The sequence below is a fragment of the Balaenoptera physalus genome (assembly GCF_965194825.1).
Source record: "Balaenoptera physalus genome assembly, chromosome: 2".
NCBI classification, from domain to species: domain Eukaryota; kingdom Metazoa; phylum Chordata; class Mammalia; order Artiodactyla; family Balaenopteridae; genus Balaenoptera; species Balaenoptera physalus.
This window is the reverse complement of record NC_138883.1, coordinates 94,282,974-94,303,863: the sequence shown is the minus strand read 5'-3', so window position 1 is coordinate 94,303,863 and position 20,890 is coordinate 94,282,974. Positions and strand designations below refer to the sequence as shown.

The 20,890-nt window shown below is 36.5% G+C and overlaps 1 long non-coding RNA gene across 1 annotated transcript; it reads left to right on the top strand.

Moving 5' to 3' along the window:
• Window positions 1-1,113: 1,113 nt before the first annotated feature.
• LOC309654664 lies at window positions 1,114-17,657 on the top strand. Its single transcript, XR_014260389.1, has 2 exons — window positions 1,114-9,975; window positions 10,008-17,657. It is a non-coding gene; the product is annotated as an uncharacterized lncRNA (long non-coding RNA).
• The last annotated feature ends 3,233 nt before the right edge of the window (window positions 17,658-20,890 follow it).

Genomic DNA, 20,890 nt, shown 5'->3' with positions numbered 1-20,890 from the left:
CAATGTGATATTCTTTACATATTCACAGGGTCCCAATCTCTTCTGACTATATTATGATAGCAAGGAAGAGTTACCACGGTTTATAAATGCACTTCCTTGTCCATTCCATGTGAATGTTTTCCCCAGGGCTATTTTTTAAACTCTTTCCTGAATTCGGTAGAAGGAAAATACATTTACCTAATCAATGGCTGTATACCATTTACTCATTAATCGGCTCTCACAAAGATACTACTGCCAGCACAGCAGCCACAGTTATGGTTTCTACTTGGCTGAGTTTGCAACAGTATACAGCTATTCTCAGGATGCACCCTTGCAATAATATAATGAGGCACCCCATAATCTACTTTGGCAACTCAGGCATTTCAGCTTTGCTCAGAATGGGTAATCATTTTCTTTTTAAATTGAAGTATAGTTGACATACAATATTATGTTAGTTTCAAGTGTACAGCATAGTGATTCAGTATTCTTACAGATTATGCTCCATTAAAAGTTTTCTAAGATAATGAGTATAATTCCCTATGCTATACAATATATCCTTGTTTCTTATCTATTTTATACATACTAGTTTGTATCTCTTAATTGTTTATCCATAATTTGTTCCTCACCCTTTCCTCTCCCCTTTGGTAACCACAAGTTAGATTTCTGTATCTGTGAGTCTGTTTCTGTTTTGCATATACATTCATTTGTATTATTTCTTTAGATTCCACATATAAGTGATATCATATGATATTCGTCTTTCTCTGTCTGACATTTCACTAAGCATAATATTCTCTAGGTCCATCCACACTGCTGCAAATAGCATAATTTTATTCTTTTTTGTGGCTGAGTTAATATTCCATTGTGTGTGTGTATATATGGTATATGTGTGTGTGAATATATATTTGGTATACCGTATATATGGTATATATATGGTGTATATGTATACATATATATATACTACATCATCTTTATCCATTCATCTGTTGATGGGCATTTGTGTTGCTTCCATATCTTGGTTATTGTAAATAGTGCTACTACGGACATTGGGGTGCATGTATCTGTTTGAATGTGTTTTCATTTTCTTTGGATATATACCCAGGAGTGGAATTTCTGGATCATATGGTAGTTCTATTTTCCACAGTGGCTGCACCAATTTACATTCCCACCAACAGTGTATGTACGAGGGTTCCTTTTTCTTTACATCCTCTCCAGCCCTTGTTATTTGTAAACTATTTAATGACAGTCATTCTGACAGGTGTGAGGTGATATCTCATTGTTTGGATTTGCATTTCTCTAATAATTAGTGATGTTGAGCATCTTTTCATGTGCCTGTTAGCCATCTGTATATCTTCTTTGGGGAAATGTCTATTCCAGTTTTCTGCCCAATTTTTGAATGGGTTGTTTGTTTTTTGACATGGAGTTGTATGAGCTGTTTATATACTTTGTATATTAACCCCTTGTCAGTCTCATCATTTGCAAATATTTTCTCCCATTCTATAAGTTGTCTTTTGGTTTTGTCAGTGGTTTCCTTCGCTGTGCAAAAGCTTTTTTTTCTTTTTAATACATCTTTATTGGAGTATTATTGCTTCATAATGCTGTGTTAGTTTGTGTTGTACAACAAAGTGAATCAGCCATATGCATACATATACAAGTTTAATTAGGTCACATTTGTTTATTTTTGCTATTATTTCTTTTGCCTTAGGAGACAGATCTTTAAAAATATTGCTATGATTTATGTCAAAGAGTCTTCTGCCTGTGTTCTTAGAGTTCTATGGCTTTGGGTCTTAAATTTACATCTTTAATCCATTTTGAGTTTATTTTTGTATATAGTATGAGGTAATGTTCTAATCTCATTGTTTTACACGTGGCTGTCCAGTTTTCCCAGGCCCACTTGTTGAAAAGACTGTCTTTTGTCCATGGTATATTCTTTTTTCATTATCTCTAGGCTTCTAAGTAAGTGCCACTATAGCAGTGAGTTTGCCCTAGTCCCCGGGAGGGTGGGGAGATGTTTTACATCTTGTGTACCCAAGTCAATGAACTATTGCTTATCCAGTCTTATATTCCAGTCAAAGAACACTCAAAATCCAATCCTATAGGTACTGTCCTGGTACATGTTGACTAATTCTTACAATTTCCTATGGTTATAATCTCTTTATTTCCTCTGGCCCAGATATCCTAGCCATGCTATATAATGGAATTATCCTAATTATACATCTGGGGGAAGTTTCTAATGAGAGCTGCTGCCACCTTGTGTAGGAGAGGATTATATAGTACCTTCTCACAGAGTGAGAGTAGGGGTGGGGCTAGCTCCAAAAAGGAGGGTTGCAGTATCTTTGGAGGTTCAGAGGGCTTTAGGGTAGTCCAAAGAGCCACAATTTACAGGAGGTATCCACCCAGATATGCCTATCCCATATCAGGTTTCTAGGTTTTCCCAACTAGGGCTCTAGCCTTAACATAACAGACCTCCTTGGCTGAGAATTCAACCATCTTTGAAGCTCAGCAACCCTAACTATCAGATCATTAGTCTCTTCCTTGGCTTTTTCCAGTCTTCTACTGCAGGAGATAAGCGCCTCTTTGAAAACTGTAGGAGAGACTTCTGCCCTCACATTTAGGCTTTAACTGTTTGTTAATCACCCTTATTTTTTCATTATCTCTCCACAGGGTATCAAGTCATTTTTAAAGATATATACAGCCAGTTCCAAAGGTATGGGGGAACAGTGCACACAAAGACAAAAGCCTGAATCACAGCACCAACCAGGATGTTCTGCCAACCATGATATTTTCTTAAGTGACTACTGGTGAAAGATTTAGTAATGGGGCTGCCACTTTATGCCATGGATTTTCCATGTCCCATATTCTACTCAAGATGAGGTCATCCTTACAAGTCTGGTAATAAATAATCTAGTCTCCAAATCTCATCTTATCTCCTGCTTTCTCAGATGAATCCTAATACCAATTGTGTTGTTTCTGGTCCTTTGGGAAGAATATGCTGAGAAGGAGTTAGTCGTATAAGAGAGTTATTGTGAAAGATAAAGGGGAGAGAGAGCAGAATTAAGCAGGTAAATGATTAAGGCCTTATACCTGTGAAAGGAAAGGACAATGAAAAAAGACTGGGAAAGGAAGAGTCTCAAACTTCGATGCAACTCTGAGAATGCCCTCGGGCTCCCAAGTGGGCTGGCCAAGACCAAGATTGGCTATAGGAAAGTCCCATGTTGGGCAGGAATGTCTTGGATCTAGTACTACTGCTATGCTCATTGTCTGGGGGCTGCTTAGGAAGAGTGTGGCCTTGACTTGAACACTCCAGTGGCTCCTAAAGGAACTCCAATGCAAATTCTTTTTCTGAGGAAAGTTAGAATGAACATCCATGCTGCTATATGGCTTGATATACAAAACAGAACAAAAACCTAGTGACATAATGCTACCAGGGGAGACAGATGACAACTTAAGTGCTATTATTTTTAACCAAAATTCAAGAGCAACAAAGACATTCCCCAGAAATTAATGACCTAATTGTCTTTTTTTTTCATTTATTTTAAAATTTTTTACTATTGAAGTATAGTTGATTTACAATATTATATTAGTTTCAGGTATATAGCATAGTGATTCAGCATTTTTGTAGATTATATTCCTTTAAAGGTTATTACAAAATAATGGATATAATCCCTGTGCTATACAATATATCCTTGTTGCTTATATATTTTACACATACTAGTTTGTATCTCTTAATCCCATACTCCTTATTTGTCTCTCCCTCTTCCCTTTCTTTCCCCTTAGATAACCACAAGTTTTTATTACTTTTTAGATTACACATATAAGTGAAATCATATGTTATATACCATATCTTATCCATGATGGGCATTTGGGTTGCTTCTGTATCTTGGCTATTGTTAATATTTCTTCTATGAAATTGGGGTGCATGTATCTTTTTGAACTAGTGTTTTCACTTTTTCCCGTGTATATACCCAGGAGTGGAATTGCTGGATCATATAGTAGTTCTAGTTTTAGTTTTTTGAGAAACCTCCATACAGTTTTCCATAGTGGCTGCACCAATTTACATTCCCACCAACAGTGTACAGGGGTTCTATTTTCTTCACATCCTTGCTAACACTTATTATTTCTTATCTTTTTGATAACAGTCATTCTAACTGGTGTGAGGTGATATCTCACTGTAATTTGGATTTGCATTTCCCTGATGATTAGTGATGTTGAGCACCTTCTCACGTGCCTGTTGACCATCTGTACGACTTCTTTGGAAAAACTGTTTTCAGTCCTTCTGCCCGTTTTCTAATCATGCTGTTTTTGCTATTGAGTTATATAGGTTCTTGATATATTTTAGAGATTAACCTCTTATCAGATAAATGATTTGTACATATTTTCTCCTATTCAGTAGGTTGCCTTTTCAATTTGTTGATGGTTTGTTTGCTGTGTGGGAGCATTTTAATTTTATAAAGTCCTACTACTTTGCTTGTGTTGCCTTTGCTTCTGGGGTCAAATCCAAAAAGTCGTCAAGACCAATGTCAAGGAGCTTACCCCACTATGTTTTCTTCTAGGAGTTTTAAGGTTTCAGATCTTACATTCTTTATTCCATTGTGGATTGATTTTTGTGTATAGTGTAAGATAGTGGTGCAGCTTCATTATTTTTATGTGGCTAACCAGTTTTCCCAACACCACTTATCGAAGAGACTATCTTTTCCCCATCGTGTATTCTGTGCTCCTTTGCCATAAGTTAATTGACCATCCATGTGTAAGTATTTCTGGGCTCTCTCTTCTGTTCCATTAATGTATATGTCTTTTGTATGCCTAAAACATACTGTTTTAATTACTATAGCTTTGTAATATAGTTTGAAATCAGGAAGCATGATGCCTCTAGCTTAATTCTTTTTCATGATTACTTGCTCTTTGGGTCTTTTGTGGTTTCATACAAATTTTAGGATGGTTCTGTTTCTGTGAAAAATGCCATTGTGATTTTGATAGGGATTGAATTGAATCTGTAGATAGCTTTGGGTACTATGGAAATTATAACAGTATTAATTTTTCCAATCCATGAGCATGGACTATATTTCCATTTATTTGTATTTTCTTCAAATATCTTATCAATGTCTTGTTTTCCAAATATAGGTCTTTCACCTCCTTGGTCAAATTTAACCCTATGTATTTTATTCTATTTGATGCAGTTGAAATTAAGAAAACCATCTCATTCACTTTTTCTGATAGTTTTTTATTAGTGTATAAACACACAACTGACTTTTGAATATTGTTTTTGTACCCTGCAACTTTACTAAATTCATGTATTTGAACTAAATTTTTTGATGGAGTCTTGTGTGTGTGTGTGTGTGTTTTCATTGGGGTATAGTTGTTTTACAATGTTGTGTTAGTGTCTACTGTACAGCGAAGTGGAATTCCTTGTGCTATACATCAGGTTCTTATTAGTTATCTATTTTATACATATTAGTGTATATATGTCAATCCCAATCTCCCAGTTCATCCCCCTGCCCACTTTCCCCCCTTGGTGTCCATACGTTTGTTCTCTACATCTGTGTCTCTATTTCTGCCTTGCAAACCGGTTCATCTGTACCATTTTTCTAAATGTGACATATATGCGTTAATATATGATGTTTGTTTTTCTCTTTCTGACTTACTTCACTCTGTATGACAGTCTCTAGATCCATCCACGTCTCTACAAATGACCCAATTTCGTTCCTTTTTATGGTTGAGTAATATTCCATTGTATATATGTACCACATCTTCTTTATCCATTCATCTGTTCATGGACATTTAGGTTGCTTCCATGACCTGGCTATCGTAAATAGTGCTGCAATGAACATTGGGGTGCATGTGTCTTTTTGAATTATGGTTTTCTCTGGGTATATGCCTAGTAGTGTGATTGCTGGGTCATATGGTTGATGGAGTCTTTAGTATTTTCTATATATAATATGTCAACTGCAAAGAGAATTTTACTTCTTTTCTGATTTGGATGCCTAGTATTTCTTTTTCTCATTTATTGGGATGGCCAAAAAGTTTGTTTGAGTTTTTCTGCAAGATGGTACAGAAAAACCCAAACAAACTTTTTGGCCAATCCAATAATTGCTCTGGCCAAGACTTTCAGTACTATGTTGAAAGAGTGGAGTGGTAAGAGTGGGCATCCTTGTCTTGTTCATAATCTTAGAGGAAAAGGTTTCAGCTTTTCACCACTGAGTATGATGTTAGCTGTGGTCTTGTCATATATGGCCTTTATTAAGTTACATTCCCTCTATACCCACTTTGTTGAGAGTTTTTATCATGTATGGATGGTAAATTTTGTCAAGTGATTTTTCTGTATCTATTGAAATGATTTTTATCCTTTATTTTATTAATGTGCTGTATCACATTGATTAATTTGATAACGTTGAACTACCCTTGCTCTCTGTAATAAACCCCATTGATCATGGTGTATGATCCTATTAATGTACTTTTGAATTCAGTTTGCTAATATTTTATTGAGGATTTTCTTATCCATGTTCACCACAGATAATGACCTGTATTTTTCTTTTCTGGTAGTGTCTTTGTCTGACTAGGGTATCAAGGTGATGCTGGCTACATAAAATGTGTTTGGACATAAGAGTTTGAGAAGGATTGGTAGGAATTATTTTTCAATGATTAGTAGAATTCATCAGTGAAGCCATCTGCTCCTGGACTTCTTTTTTGGGAGATACTTGACTGCTAATTCAATTTCCTTACTAGTAATCAGTCTGTTCAGATTTTCTATTTCTTCATGATTTGGTTTTGGTAAATTGTGTTTCCAGGAATTTATCCATTTCTTTTAGGATGTTTACTTTGGTGGCTTATAACTGTTCAAAGTGGTCTCTTATGATCCTTTGTATTTCTGTTGTATCTGTTGTAATCTCCCCTTTTTCCTGTCTAATTTTACTTATTTGAGTCTTTTCTCTTGGTGAGTCTAGCTAAAGGTTAGTCTCTTCAAGAAACAAACTCTTAAAAAAAAAAAAAAAAGAAACCAGTTCTTAGTGTCATAGATCTTTTCTATTATCTTTTTAGTCTCTATTTCATATATTTTGCTCTAATCTTATTTCCTTACTTCTATTAGTGTATTCTTATTTTTCTGGTTCCTTGAGATGTAAAATTAGGTTGTTTGAGATCTCTTATGGTTCCTTATATAGATGTTTATTGCTATGAACTTCTCTCTTAGAATTGTTTTTGCTGCACTCCATAGTTTTGGTATATTGTGTATATATTATCTTTTGTATCAAAAATTTTTTGATTTCTTTTGATCCATTGGTTATTCATTAGCATGTTGTTTAATCTCCCCATATAAGTGAATTTTCCAGTTTTCTTCTTGTAACTGGTTTCTAGTTTCATACCCTTGTGTGGGAAAAGATGTTCAATATAATTTCAATTTTCTTGAATTTATTAAGACTTTTTTATGGCTTAATGTATGTTCTATCATCTTGGAGAGTGTTTTATGTGTGTTTGAGAACTACATGTATTCTCTTGCTTTTGGCTGGACTGTTCTGTGAATGTTTAAGTCTATCTGGTCCAACATGTCATTTGAGGTCAGAGTTCCCTTATTTTCTGTCTCACTGATCTATCCATTGATGAAAGTGAGGTATTTAACTGCCCTAGTATTAATGTATTGCTATTTCTCTTTAGAATTTGCTTTATATATTTATGTGATCCTATGTTATGTGAATAAATATTTACAAATGTATGTCCTCTTGTTGGATTGACCCCTTTATTATTAAAATGTGACCTCCTTTGTCTTGAAGTCTATTTTGTCTGATATAAGTATAGCTTCTTTGGTTTAGATTTTCATGGAATATCTCTATCATCCCTTCATTTTCAGTCTTGAAATTTGTGTCCATAAAGCAGAATATAGTTGGTTGTTTTTTGTTTTTATTTTTATCCACCAGCCACTCTGTCTTTTGTTTGGAGAATTTAGTCCATTTACATTTAAATTAATTATTGATAAGAGTGGACTTAATTGTTTTCTGACTGTTTTTTGTAATTCCTTCATTCCTTTCTTCTTCTCTTTCTCTCTTACATGTGATTTGAAGATTTTCTGTAGTGTAATACTTAGACTCTATTTTCATTTGTGTACCTACTATAGATTTTTATTTGTAGTTAACATAAATACAAAATATTTTATGCAAATCTTATAACAGTCAATTATAAGTTGATAACAACTTAAGTTTCAATGCATTCTAAAGCTCTGCAATTTTACTCTCCCAACATGTTTCATGTTTTGACTGTCAAAATTTATATCCTTTTATCTTGCGCATCCATTAACAAATTATTGTAGTTTTGTTGTTTTTACTGTTTTTGTCATTAGCCTTCATATTAAATTTATAAGTAATTTATAAGTTATAAATTATAACTTATAAATTAAGTAATTAATTATAATTTATAAGTAATAAAACTTACAAATTACTTATAAATTATTTATTACTTATAAATTTAATTACTTAATTTATAAGTAATTAACCTACCACCAACATTAGTTTAATCTTAATTTTAATATATATTTAGCTTCACTAGTGAAATGTATACTTCCTTATGTTTTTCTTTGCCTAATTAGAGCTCTTTTGTTTCAGCTGAAAGTCGTCCCCTTAACATTGATTGTAAGGCCAGTCTATCAGTGGTAAACTCCTCCAGTTTGGTTTTTTTTTTGTCTGGAAAGCTCTATATCTCTCCCTACAATTCTGAGGACCAACTTTGATGGATAGAGTGTTCTTGGTTGGTATCTTTTTTCCTTTTAGCACTTTGAATATATTATGCATTTCACTTCTGGCCTTCAAAATTCCTGCTGAAAAATCTGTTGATGATCTTCTGCTATGTACAGAAGAGTGTTGCCTTTCAATCCTTTGTAATTGCCCAAGCAATTTTTTTTTGTTCTTAGTGGCTCCCCATACTTGAGGGTGTGCCAAGAACTGTCAGTGTCCTGGGGGAAGGATCTAAGTCAGCAGATTTTAAAGTATGAAACTATACCTCTTTCAGGGGAAGACTGAGATGAACAGTGCTGTGCACTCCCTCTGCACTGAGCCCTGAAGGGATAACCAGTTAAAAACTGTTTCTTTGTTTGCTTATTGTCCTGTTGAACATATGAACACAAGTCACTGGCCACCAGAGCCAGGCTATTAAGGGATATGTCCTCTGGGTAGCAGCCCCCAAATCTGAGAAAATATACCTATACACAAACTCCTTTTCTGAGATACTGGGGACCTGCAACAGGGGAGAGTGTGAAGATGGCACTTGCTGGCCTCACTCATCTCTGGAAAGGATTGCAGTCAGTTCCCAGTGTGTATTAAATTAGAATCCTGCCTCTGAGACCGTAACTTTTAAGATAAGCAATAAGCCTCTTTCATGGGAAGGCTGGGCATTTCTGTCTGCTGCTTCTGCACTGTGTTAGATACATAGCTGATTAAGAACTATTTCTTTGTTCATTACTCTCCTAGGGGACCCACAAACAAGTGCTGCTGGCTACCAGAGCCAGGCTAAGAAGGCACATCTCCTGAGTGACAGACACAAAACCAGGGCTGCTGACGTGTACGTAAGTTTCTTTTCAGGAGATACTAGAGACCTGGAGCAAGGGAGACTACAAAGATGGTGCCTGCTAGCCTCCCCAATCTCTGGAGCACTGCAGTTGGCCCCTAGTTGTATGTAAAATTATAAGCCTGTTCCTCAGACTGAAGCTTTTAAGGTAAGCAAATAGGCCTCTTTCACAGAAAGACTGAGAACACTTCAGGCTCTTAGAGTGACGTCAGCATCATGGCAGTGTGAGATGCTGCCATTGTCTCTCTCCGTCAATCAAAAACCATTAAAATACTAACTCAACAAAGGTTCCTCTGCCCAAAAGAGCAGGATACTAGAGAGATCTACACATATATACATCTATAGGTGGGTGGACTGGAGCACATAGAAGAAGAGGCAGAACCAGTTGAACAGTGAATGCTGTGCTTGCAATCCCAGCTTTCAGGCCATGGAAACTGAGCCCAGTAACAGCAGGTGAGGTAGGCAACTCAGCCCAGTAACAGCAGGGGAGGTAGTGGGGCATGAAACACTGGCCTTCCAGCCACAGAGGCACCTGTGACTCCAGCCCTCCCACATGCAGTGGTGGAGCCCACAAACCTGATAACACTAGACATGGCAGAGATGCCCAATGTCCTGGTGCCCCAGATGGCAGCACCAGTAATGAAGGCACTGGGGGAAACCTTGGGAAGAGGGAATGGAGGTTGGAAAAATGTCTATTCTCAAAAGTTGTGCTACAGTGCCACTTACTGAAAAAGGCCCCTAATTACTAACCTGTTGAATTGTTAGAATCCAGTAAAAAGTGCTTTACTTAAAGAAGAAAGGTGTTCACTACTTCAGATGTGCCAGCAGAGGAGAAACTCATCAAGTACCATGAAAAACTTTGGAAACATGGTATCACAAAAAGAAAGTGCCAATTCTCCAAAAACCAAACTTAAAGTCACAGAATATTGCAATTTAACTGATAGAGAATTCAAAATAGTTGTTATAAACAAACAAACAAATTCTGAAGCTGAGGAACTCAGTAAAAAAGATGAAGAATGCATTAGAAAGCATTGGATATAGAGCAGACCATATGGAAGAGAAATTTAGAAATGATATAGGTAGAAGGGGAGAGAGAACTAAAAACAATGAAAACATTCTACAAGAACTACCCAACTACATTAGGAAGGGTGACATAAAGATAACGGGTATCCCAGAAGGAGAAGAGAGGGATCAGAGAGCTAATTTAAAGAAGAAGAAGAAAAAAAAGAGTTGAGAACTTCCCAAACCTGGGGGGAGGCCATGAAGCTAAGAAAACACCTAATTAACTCAATGCAAAAAAACCTTCCACAAAATACATAAAAGTCAATATGAAGAATTTTAAAGGCAGCTAGGTAAAAAAAGTAACATACAAAGGAACTCCCATTAGCCTATCAGCAGATTTCTCAGCAGAAACTCTATAGGCCAGGAGAGAGTGAAATGATATTCTCAAAATACTGAAAAATAAAAACAGTCACCCAAGAATACTCTCTAGCAAATTATCATTCAGATATAAAAGAGAAATAGACTTTCTCAGACAAACAAAAGCTAAGGAAGTTCATCACCACTAGACTTGCCTTACCAAAAAGGTTGAAAGAAGCTCTTCTATCTGAAACAAAAAGGCAAAAGTACACAAAACTTTGACTAAGGCTTTAAATAGAATCAGAAAATTGCAACTCATAAAGGTTAAAGAGAAAAAAGCAGTAAAAATAACTATATCTACTTTAATTTCGTAACAAACTCACAACATCAAAAGGGATAATTTGAGAAAATGAAAACGTAAAAGGAAGAAGAAAAGGATGAAACCATATACAAATAAACATAAGATATTTTGGACAGAAAAAGTACTATTTTATCTATGAGATGTTTTATACACACCTCATGATAACTACAAAACTAGAGCAGAGACAGAAAACATTTAGAAAAAGGAAACTGAAAAAAAAATCATAGAAAAGCACCAAACTAATAGAACAACCAGAAAACAAAAGATAAAATGGTAGTACTAGGTCCTCATTTATCAATAATCACCCTAAATATAAATGGATTGAATTCACCAATCAAAACATAGAGTAGCTGCATAAATTAAAAAACAAGACCCAACTATATGCTGCCTCCAGGAGACTCATCTCATCTCTAAACACAAACATAGGCTTAAAGTGAAGGAATGGAAGATGATACTCCAAGCAAATGGCAACCAAAAGAAAGTGGCTGTAGCAATAGTTATATCAGACAAATTAGAATTCAAGCCAAAAAAGATAACACGTGAAAAAGATGTACATTATATTATGATAAAGTGGACAATTCAAGAAGACTAAACAGACAAAAATGGAGAAATTAACAGCAACACAATAATAGTAGGGAACTTAAACACTCTACTTACATCAATGGCTAGATTATCCAGACAGAAAGTCATCAACAACAATAAAAAATCACCCTTAAACATTAGGACCAGTTGAACTTAATAGATTTATACAAAACATTCTATCCAAATGCAGCAGAATGCACATTCCTTTCAAACACACACGGAACATTATCAAGGATAGACCATATACTGGAAAACACAAGCTTCAATTAATTTAAGAAGATTGAAATTATTCTAGAAATGAAGTACAAGAAGGAAAGCTGGAAAATCAGAAATATGTGGAGACTAAACAACATGCTACTGAAGAATATTTGGTGTACTAAGAAATCAAAGGAGAACTAAAAATTGCACAAAGAAAAATAAAGGATGCAGCAAATACCAATATTGGCCTACCTCAGTAAACAAGAAAAGTCTCAAATAACCGATCTAAACTTACAACTAAAGGAACTAGAAAAAGAACAAATGAAGCCCAAAGTCAGTAGAAGGAAAGAAATAATAAAGATCATAGCAGAAAATAAATGAAACAGACTAAGAAGACAGTAGAAATGATCAATGGAACTAACAGTTGGTTCTTTAAAAAGATAAAATTGGCAAGCCTTTAGCTAGACTCACTAAAGAAAAAAAGAGATAGAAGGCTCAGATAAATAAAAGCAAAAATGAAAGAGGAGAAATTAAAATGGATGTTCTAGAAATGCAAAGCATTAGAATACTATGAATAGCTGTATGCCAACAAATTTGACAACCTAGAAGAAATGGATAAATTCTTAGAATCATACAACCTTTCAAGATTGAATTAGAAGAGGATCCCCCCTAACCCACAAGGCCCCCTCTGGCCACGAGTCCTGGGTCTGAGCCCCTGCTCTGCCGAAGCCTCCTTTGGCTGCGTGGGTCCAGGTGAGCCAAGTGCTGCCCCCCTCTAAGGCTCCTCCAGCTGTCCAGGCCCCTTCAGGCACGCCTGTGAAGGCCTGTGCCCCAGCAGGCCTGCACAGGCACATGTGCTCCAGCCCAGCTTCAGGAGCAGACAAGAGGGATACACGCAGAGGTGGGGCTGACACAGCAGGTCCAGAGACTTACCTAGAGGTCTTAGAGGGCCTAGGTTCTTGGGGGAGGCAGGGATTGGCTGTAGTTCACCGTGGAGGCAAGGACACTGATAGTGGAGGCATCAGGAAATTTTTTATTATCTTTATTCTCTTTTTAAAATTTTTTTATTCTTTCAATTATTTTTTTCTCGTTTTGATTTCATTTTCCTAATTCTATTTTTTATTCTTTGTTATTGTTATGATCTATTCTGTTTGTTGTCTTTTTTTTTTTTTAGTTGCACTTCATGGCTTTCACAGTCTTGGTTCCCAGGGAAGGGTTGGGCCTGAGCTCCTGTGGTGGGAGCACCAAGTCCAAGCTGCTGGACTAACAGAGAACTTCAGGCCCCAAGGAATAGTAATTGGTGTGAGCTCTCCCAGAGGTCCTCATCTTGGCACCAAGACCTGGCTCCATCTCACTGTCTGCCAACTCCAGTGCTGGATGCCTCAGGCAAACAACAAGCAAAACAGGAACACAGCCCCACCCATCAAAAAAATGAGACAACATAAATCTATGTTACAGACAAAGGAGCAAGGTAAAAATCTACAAGACCAAAGAAATGAAGAGGAAATAGGGAACCTACCAGAAAAAGAATGCAAAATAATGATAGTAAAGATGATCCCAAATCTTGGAAATAGAATGGAGGCACAGATAGAGAAAATACAACAAATGTTTAACAAGGACCTAGAAGAACTAAAGAACAAACAGAGATGAACAACACAATAACTGAAATGAAAAATACACTAGAGGAAATGAATAACAGAATAACTGAGGAAGAAGAACGGATCAGTGAGCTAGAAGATAAAATGGTGGAAATAACTGCCAAGGAGAAGAATTAAGAAAAAAGAATGAAAAGAAATGAAGCAGTATCAGAGACCTCTGGGACAACATTAAATGCACCAACATTTGAATTATGAGGGTCCCAGAAGAAGAAGAGAAAGGGTCTGAGAAAATATTTGAAGGGATTATACTTGAAAACATTCCTAACATGGGAAAGGAAATAGCCACCCAAGTCCAGGAAGTGCAAAGAGGCCCACACAGGAAAAACCCAAGGAGAAACACACTGAGACACATATTAATCAAATTAACAAAAATTAAATTCAAAGAAAAAATATTAAAAGCAGCAAGGGAGAATCAACATGTAACATGCAAGGGAATCCCCATAAGGTTATCAGCTGATTTTTCAGCAGAAAGTCTGCAAGCCAGAAAGGAGTGGCAGGATATACTTAAGTGATGAAAGGGAAAAACCTACAGCAAGATTACTCTACCCAGCAAAAATATCATTCAGATTCAATGGACAAATCAAAAGCTTTACAGGCAAGCAAAAGCTAAGAGAATTCAGCACCACCAAACCAGCTTTACAACAAATGCTAAACAAATTCTAAAGGAACTTCTCTAGGCAGGACACACAAGAGAAGGAAAAGACCTACAATAAAAAACCCAAAACAATTAAGAAAATGGGAATAGGAACATACATATCGATAATTACCTTAAATGTAAATGGATTAAGTGCTCCAACCAAAACACGCAGACTGGCTGAATGGATACAAAAACAATACCCATATATAGGCCGTCTACAAGAGACCCACTTCAGACCGAGGGACACATACAGACTGAAGGTGATGGGATGGAAAAGGATAATCCATGCAAATGGAAATCAAAAGAAAGCTGGAGTAGCAACACTCATATCAGATAAAATAGACTTTAAAATAAAGACTGTTACAAGAGACAAGGAATGACACTACACAGTGATCAAGGTATCAATCCAAGAAGAAGATATACAATTGTAAATATTTATGCACCCAGCATAGGAGCACTGCAATACATAACGCAAATGCTAACAGCTATAAAAGAGGAAATCAACAGTAACAAAATAATAGTGGGGGACTTTAACACCTTACTTACACCAATGGACAGATCATCCAGACAGAAAATTAATATGGAAACACAAGCTTTAAATGGCACAATAGACCAGATAGACTTAATTGATATTTATAGTACATTCCATCCAAAAGTAGCAGAATACGTTTTCTTCTCAAGTGCACACAGAACATTCTCCAGTATAGATCACATCTTGGGTCACAAATCAAACCTTGGTTAATTTAAGAAAATTGAAATCATATCAAGCATCTTTTCTGACCATAACACTATGAGATTAGAGATTAGAAATCAATTAAGGGAAAAAAAACGGTATGACACACGAACACATGGAGGCTAAACAATACACTATTAAATATCCAAGAGATCACTGAAGAAATCAAAGAAGAAATAAAAAAATACATAGAAACAAATGACAATGAAAGCACGATGACCCAAAACCTACGGGATTCAGCAAAAGCAGTTCTAAGAGGGAAGCTTATAGCAATACAATCTTACCTTAAGAAACAAGAAAAATCTTGAATGAACAACCTAACCTTACACCTAAAGCAACTAGAGAAAGAAGAACAAAGAAAATCCAAAGTTAGTAGAAGGAAAGAAATCATAAAGATCAGAGCAGAAATAAATATAAAGACCAAAAGACAACCCTCAGAATGGGAGAAAATATTTGCAAATGAAGCAACTGACAAAGGATTAATCTCCAAAATTTACAAGCAGCTCATGCAGCTCAATAACAAAAAAACAAACAACCGAATCCAAAAATGGGCAGAAGACCTAAACAGACATTTCTCCAAAGAAGATATACAGATTGCCAACAAACACATGAAAGAATGCTCAACATCACTAATCATTAGAAAAATGCAAATCAAAACTACAATGAGATATCATCTCACACCGGTCAGAATGACCATCATCAAAAAATATAGAAACAATAAATGCTGGAGAGGGTGTGGAGAAAAGGGAACACTCTTGCACTGTTGGTGGGAATGTAAATTGATACAGCCACTATGGAGAACAGTATGGAGGTTCCTTAAAAAACTAAAAATAGAACTACCATATGACCCAGCAATCCCACTACTGGGCATATACCCTGAGAAAACCATAATTCAGAAAGAGTCATGTACCAAAATGTTCATTGCAGCACTATTTACAATAGCCAGGACATGGAAGCAACCTAAGTGTCCATCATCGGATGAATGGATAAAGAAGATGTGGTACATATATACAATGGAATATTACTCAGCCATAAAAAGAAATGAAATTGAGTTATTTGTAGTGAGGTGGATGGAGTTAGAGTCTGTCATACAGAGTGAAGTAAGTCAGAAAGAGAAAAACAAATACAGTATGCTAACACATATATATGGAATCTAAGGAAAAAGAAAAAAAAAAAGGTCATGAAGAACCTAGTGGCAAGACAGGAATAAAGACACAGACCTACTAGAGAATGGACTTGAGGATACGGGGAGGGGGAAGGGCAAGCTGGGACAAAGTGAGACAGTGGCATGGACATATATACACTACCAAACGTAAAATAGATAGCTAGTGGGAAGCAGCCACATAGCACAGGGAGATCAGCTCTGTGCTTTGTGACCACCTAGAGGGGTGGGATAGGGAGGGTGGGAGGGAGGGATATGCAAGAGGGAAGAGATATGGGAACATATGTATATGTATAACTGATTCACTTTGTTATAAAGCAGAAAAAAAATCTTCCAACAAACAAAAGTCCAGGACCAGATGGCTTCACAGGTGAATTCTATCAAATGTTTAGAGAAGAGCTAACACCAGTCCTTCTCAATTGCACAGGAAGGAACACTCTCAATTTCCTTCTAGGAGGCCACAATCACCCTGATACCAAAAGAAGACAAAGATATCTCAAAAAAAGATTACAGACCAATGTCACTGATGAACATAGAGGCAAAAGTCCTCAACAAAATACTAACAAACAGAATCCAACAACATATGAAAAGGATCATACACCATGATCAAATGGGATTTATCCCAGGGATGCAAGGATTCTTCAATATATGCAAATCAATCAATGTGATACACCACATTAACAAATTGAATACAAACCATATGATCATCTCAGTAGGTGCAGAAAAGGCTTTTGACAAAGTTCAACACCATTTATGATAAAAACTCTCCAGAAAGTGGGCATTGAGGGACTCTACCTCAACATAATAAAGGCCATGTATGACAAACCCACAGCAAACATCATTCTCAATGGTGAAAAACTGAAAGCATTTCCTCTAAGATCAGGAACAAGACAAGGATGTCCACTCTCACCACTATTATTCAACATAGTTTTGGAAGTCCTAGCCACGGCAGTCAGAGAAGAAAAAGAAATAAAATGAATCCAAATTGGAAAAGAAGAAGTAAAACTGTCACTGTTCGCAGATGACATGATACTCTACATAGAAGATCCTAAAGATGCCATCAGAAAACTATTAGAGCTAATCAATGAATTAGGTAAAGTAGCAGGATACAAAATTCATGCACAGAAATTTCTTGCATTCCTATACACTAAAAATGAAAGATCAGAAAGAGAATAAAAAACCTAGGAATAAACCTGCCTAAGGAGGCAAAAGACCTGTACTCAGAAAACTATAAGATACTAATAAAAGAAATCAAAGATGACACAAACAGTTGGAGAGATATACCATGTTCTTTGATTGGAAGACTCAATATTGTGAAAATGATTATACTACCCAATGCAATCCCTATCAAATTATCAATGGCATTTTTCATAGAACTAGAACAAAAAATTTTTACAATTTGTGTGGAAACACAAAAGACCCTGAATAGCCAAAGCAATCTTGAGGGGAAAAAAAAAAACAGAGCTGGAGGAATCAGGCTCCCAGACTTAAGCCTATACTACAAAGCTACAGTAATCAAGTTAGTATGGTCCTGGCACAAAAACAGAAATATAGATCAATGGAACAGGATAGAAAGCCCAGAGATAGACCCACGCACCTATGGTCAACTAATCTATGACAAAGGAGGCAAGAATATACAATGGAGAAAAGACAGTCTCTTCAATAAGTGGTGCTGGGAAAACTGGACAGCTACATGTAAAAGAATGAAATTAGAACACTCCCTAACACCATCCACAAAAATAAACTCAAAATGGATTAGAGACCTAAATGTAAGACCGGACACTATCAAACTCTTAGAGGAAAACATAGGAAGAACACTCTTTGACATAAGTCACAGCAAGATCTTTTTTGACCCACCTCCTAGAGGAATGAAAATAAAAACAAAAATAAACAAATTGGACCTAATTAAACTTAAGTGCTTTTGCACAGGAAAGGAAACCATAAACAAGATGAAAAGACAACCCTCAGAATGGGAGAAAATATTTGCAAATGAAGCAACTGACAAGGAATTAATCTCCAAAATATACAAACATCTCATGCAGCTCATTATACAAAAAATCAAACAACTCGGACTACCCTGGTGGCACAGTGGTTAAGACTCCATGCTCCCAATGCAGGGGGCCAGGGTTCAATCCCTGGCCAGGGAACTAGATCCCACATGCATGCTGCATCTAAGAGTTCACATGCCACAACTAAGGAGCCTGCCTGCCACAACTAAGACCCAGCATAACCAAATAAATATTTTAAAAACCCCAAGCAATCCAATTCAAAAAATGGGCAGAAGACCTAAATAGACATTTCTCCAAAGAAGTCATACAGATGGCCAAGAGGCACATGAAAAGATGCTCAACATCACTAATTATCACAGAAATGCAAATCAAAACTACAATGAGGTATCACCTCACACCGGTCACAATGGCCATCATCAAAAAATCTACAAACAATAAATGTGGAAAGCGTGTGGAGAAAAGGGAAGCCTCATACGTTGTTGGTGGGAATGTAAATTGATACAGTCACTATGGAGAACAGTATGGAGGTTCCTTAAAAAACTAAAAATAGAACTACCATATGACCCAGCAATCCCACTACTGGGCACATATCCAGAGAAAACCATAATTCAAAATGACACATGCACCCCAGTGTTCATTGCAGCACTATTTACAATAGCCTGCACATGGTAGTAACCTAAATGTCCGTTGACAGAAAAATTGATAAAGAATATATGGTACATACATACAATGGAATATTACTCAGCCATAAAAAGGAACAAAACTGGGTCATTTGTAGAGATGTGGGTGGACCCAGAGACAGACATACAGAGTGAAGTAAGTTAGAGAAGAACAAATATCGTATATTAATGCATATATATGGATCTTGAAAAATGGTACAGATGAACCTATTTGGAAAGCAGAAATAGAGACACAGATGTAGAGAACATACGTATGGACACCAAGGGTGTAGGAGGATGGGATGAAGTGGGAGATTGGGATTGACATATATACACTACTATGCATAAAATAGATAACTAATGAACTTGCTGTATAGCACAGGGAACTCTACTCAGTGCTCTGTGGTGACCTAAATGAGAAGGAAATCCAAAAAAGTGGGGATATATGTATACTTATAGCTGATTCACTTTGCTGTACAGCAGAAACTAACACAACACTGTAAAGCAACTATACCCCAATAACAAAAAGATTGAATTAGAAGAGATAGAATATCTGAGCAGACCGATCACTTGTAAGATTAAAACAGTAATTAAAAATGTCCCCCCAGGGCTTCCCTGGTGGCACAGTGGTTGAGAGTCTGCCTGCTAATGCAGGGGACACGGGTTCGAGCCCTGGTCTGGGAAGATCCCACATGCCGCGGAGCAGCTGGTCCCGTGAGCCACAACTACTGAGCCTGCGCGTCTGGAGCCTGTGCTCCGCAACAAGAGAGGCCGCGATAGTAAAGAGGCCCGCACACCGTGATGAAGAGTGGCCCCTGCTTGCCGCAACTGGAGAAAAGCCCTCGCACAGAAACGAAGACCCAACACAGCCAAAAAAAAAAAATCCCCCCAAATGAAACTGCAGGACCAGACTGCTTCACAGATAAATTTTACCAAACATTTAAAGAAGATTTAATATCTATCCTTCTCAAACTCTTCCAAAAAAAATGAGGAGGACAGAATGCTTCCTAACTTATTTGGCAAGTCCAACATTACCCTGATACCAAAACCCAACAGAAGAACACAAAAAAAGAAAATGATGGTCCAGTATCTCTGATGGACATCAATGCAAAAATCCTCAACACTATATTGGCAAGCCAAATACAAAAATATATAAAAAGGATCATACCATGATCAAGTGGATTCATTCCAGGGAGCAAGGATGGTTCAAGAGCTGCAAATCAATCAATGTGATACATCATGATAACAAAATGGAAGTTAAAAATCATATGATCACGTCAATAGATGCAGAAAAAGTATGTGACAAGATTCAACAACGATTTACATTAAAACAAAACTCTCAGTAAAATGGGTATAGAAGGAACATTCCTCAAAATAATAGAGGCCATGTATAACAAGCCATAGCTAACATCATACTCAATGATGAAGAACTGAAAGGTATCTCTGTAAGATCAGATACATGATAAGGATGCCCACTATTGCCACTCTTATTCAACATAGTATTGGATGTCCTAGCCAGAGCAATTATATATACAAGCAAAAGAAGTTAAAGGCATCCAAATTGGAAAGGAAGAAGTAAAACTGTCACTAATTGTGGGTGACATGATTTTACAGAGAGAAAACCGCAAAATCTCCACTAAAAACTTGTTAAAAATAATGAACAAATACAGTAAAACTGCATGGTACAAAATCAATGTACAAAAATCTGTTGCATTACTATACATTAACAACAATCTTGCAGAAAGTAAAATTAAAACAATCCCATTTACAACTGCAACAACAACCACAAAAATACCTAGAAATAAGCTTAACGAAGGAGGTAAAAAACCTACACACTGAAAGCTATAAGACATTGCTTGAAGAAGACACAAAGAAATGGAAAGATATGTGCTTATGGAATGGAAGAATTAAAATCGTTAAAATGTCCATATTACCTAAAGCAATCTATAGATTCAATGCAATCTCTATCAAAATCTGAAGAGCAGGGCTTCCCTGGTGGCGCAGTGGTTG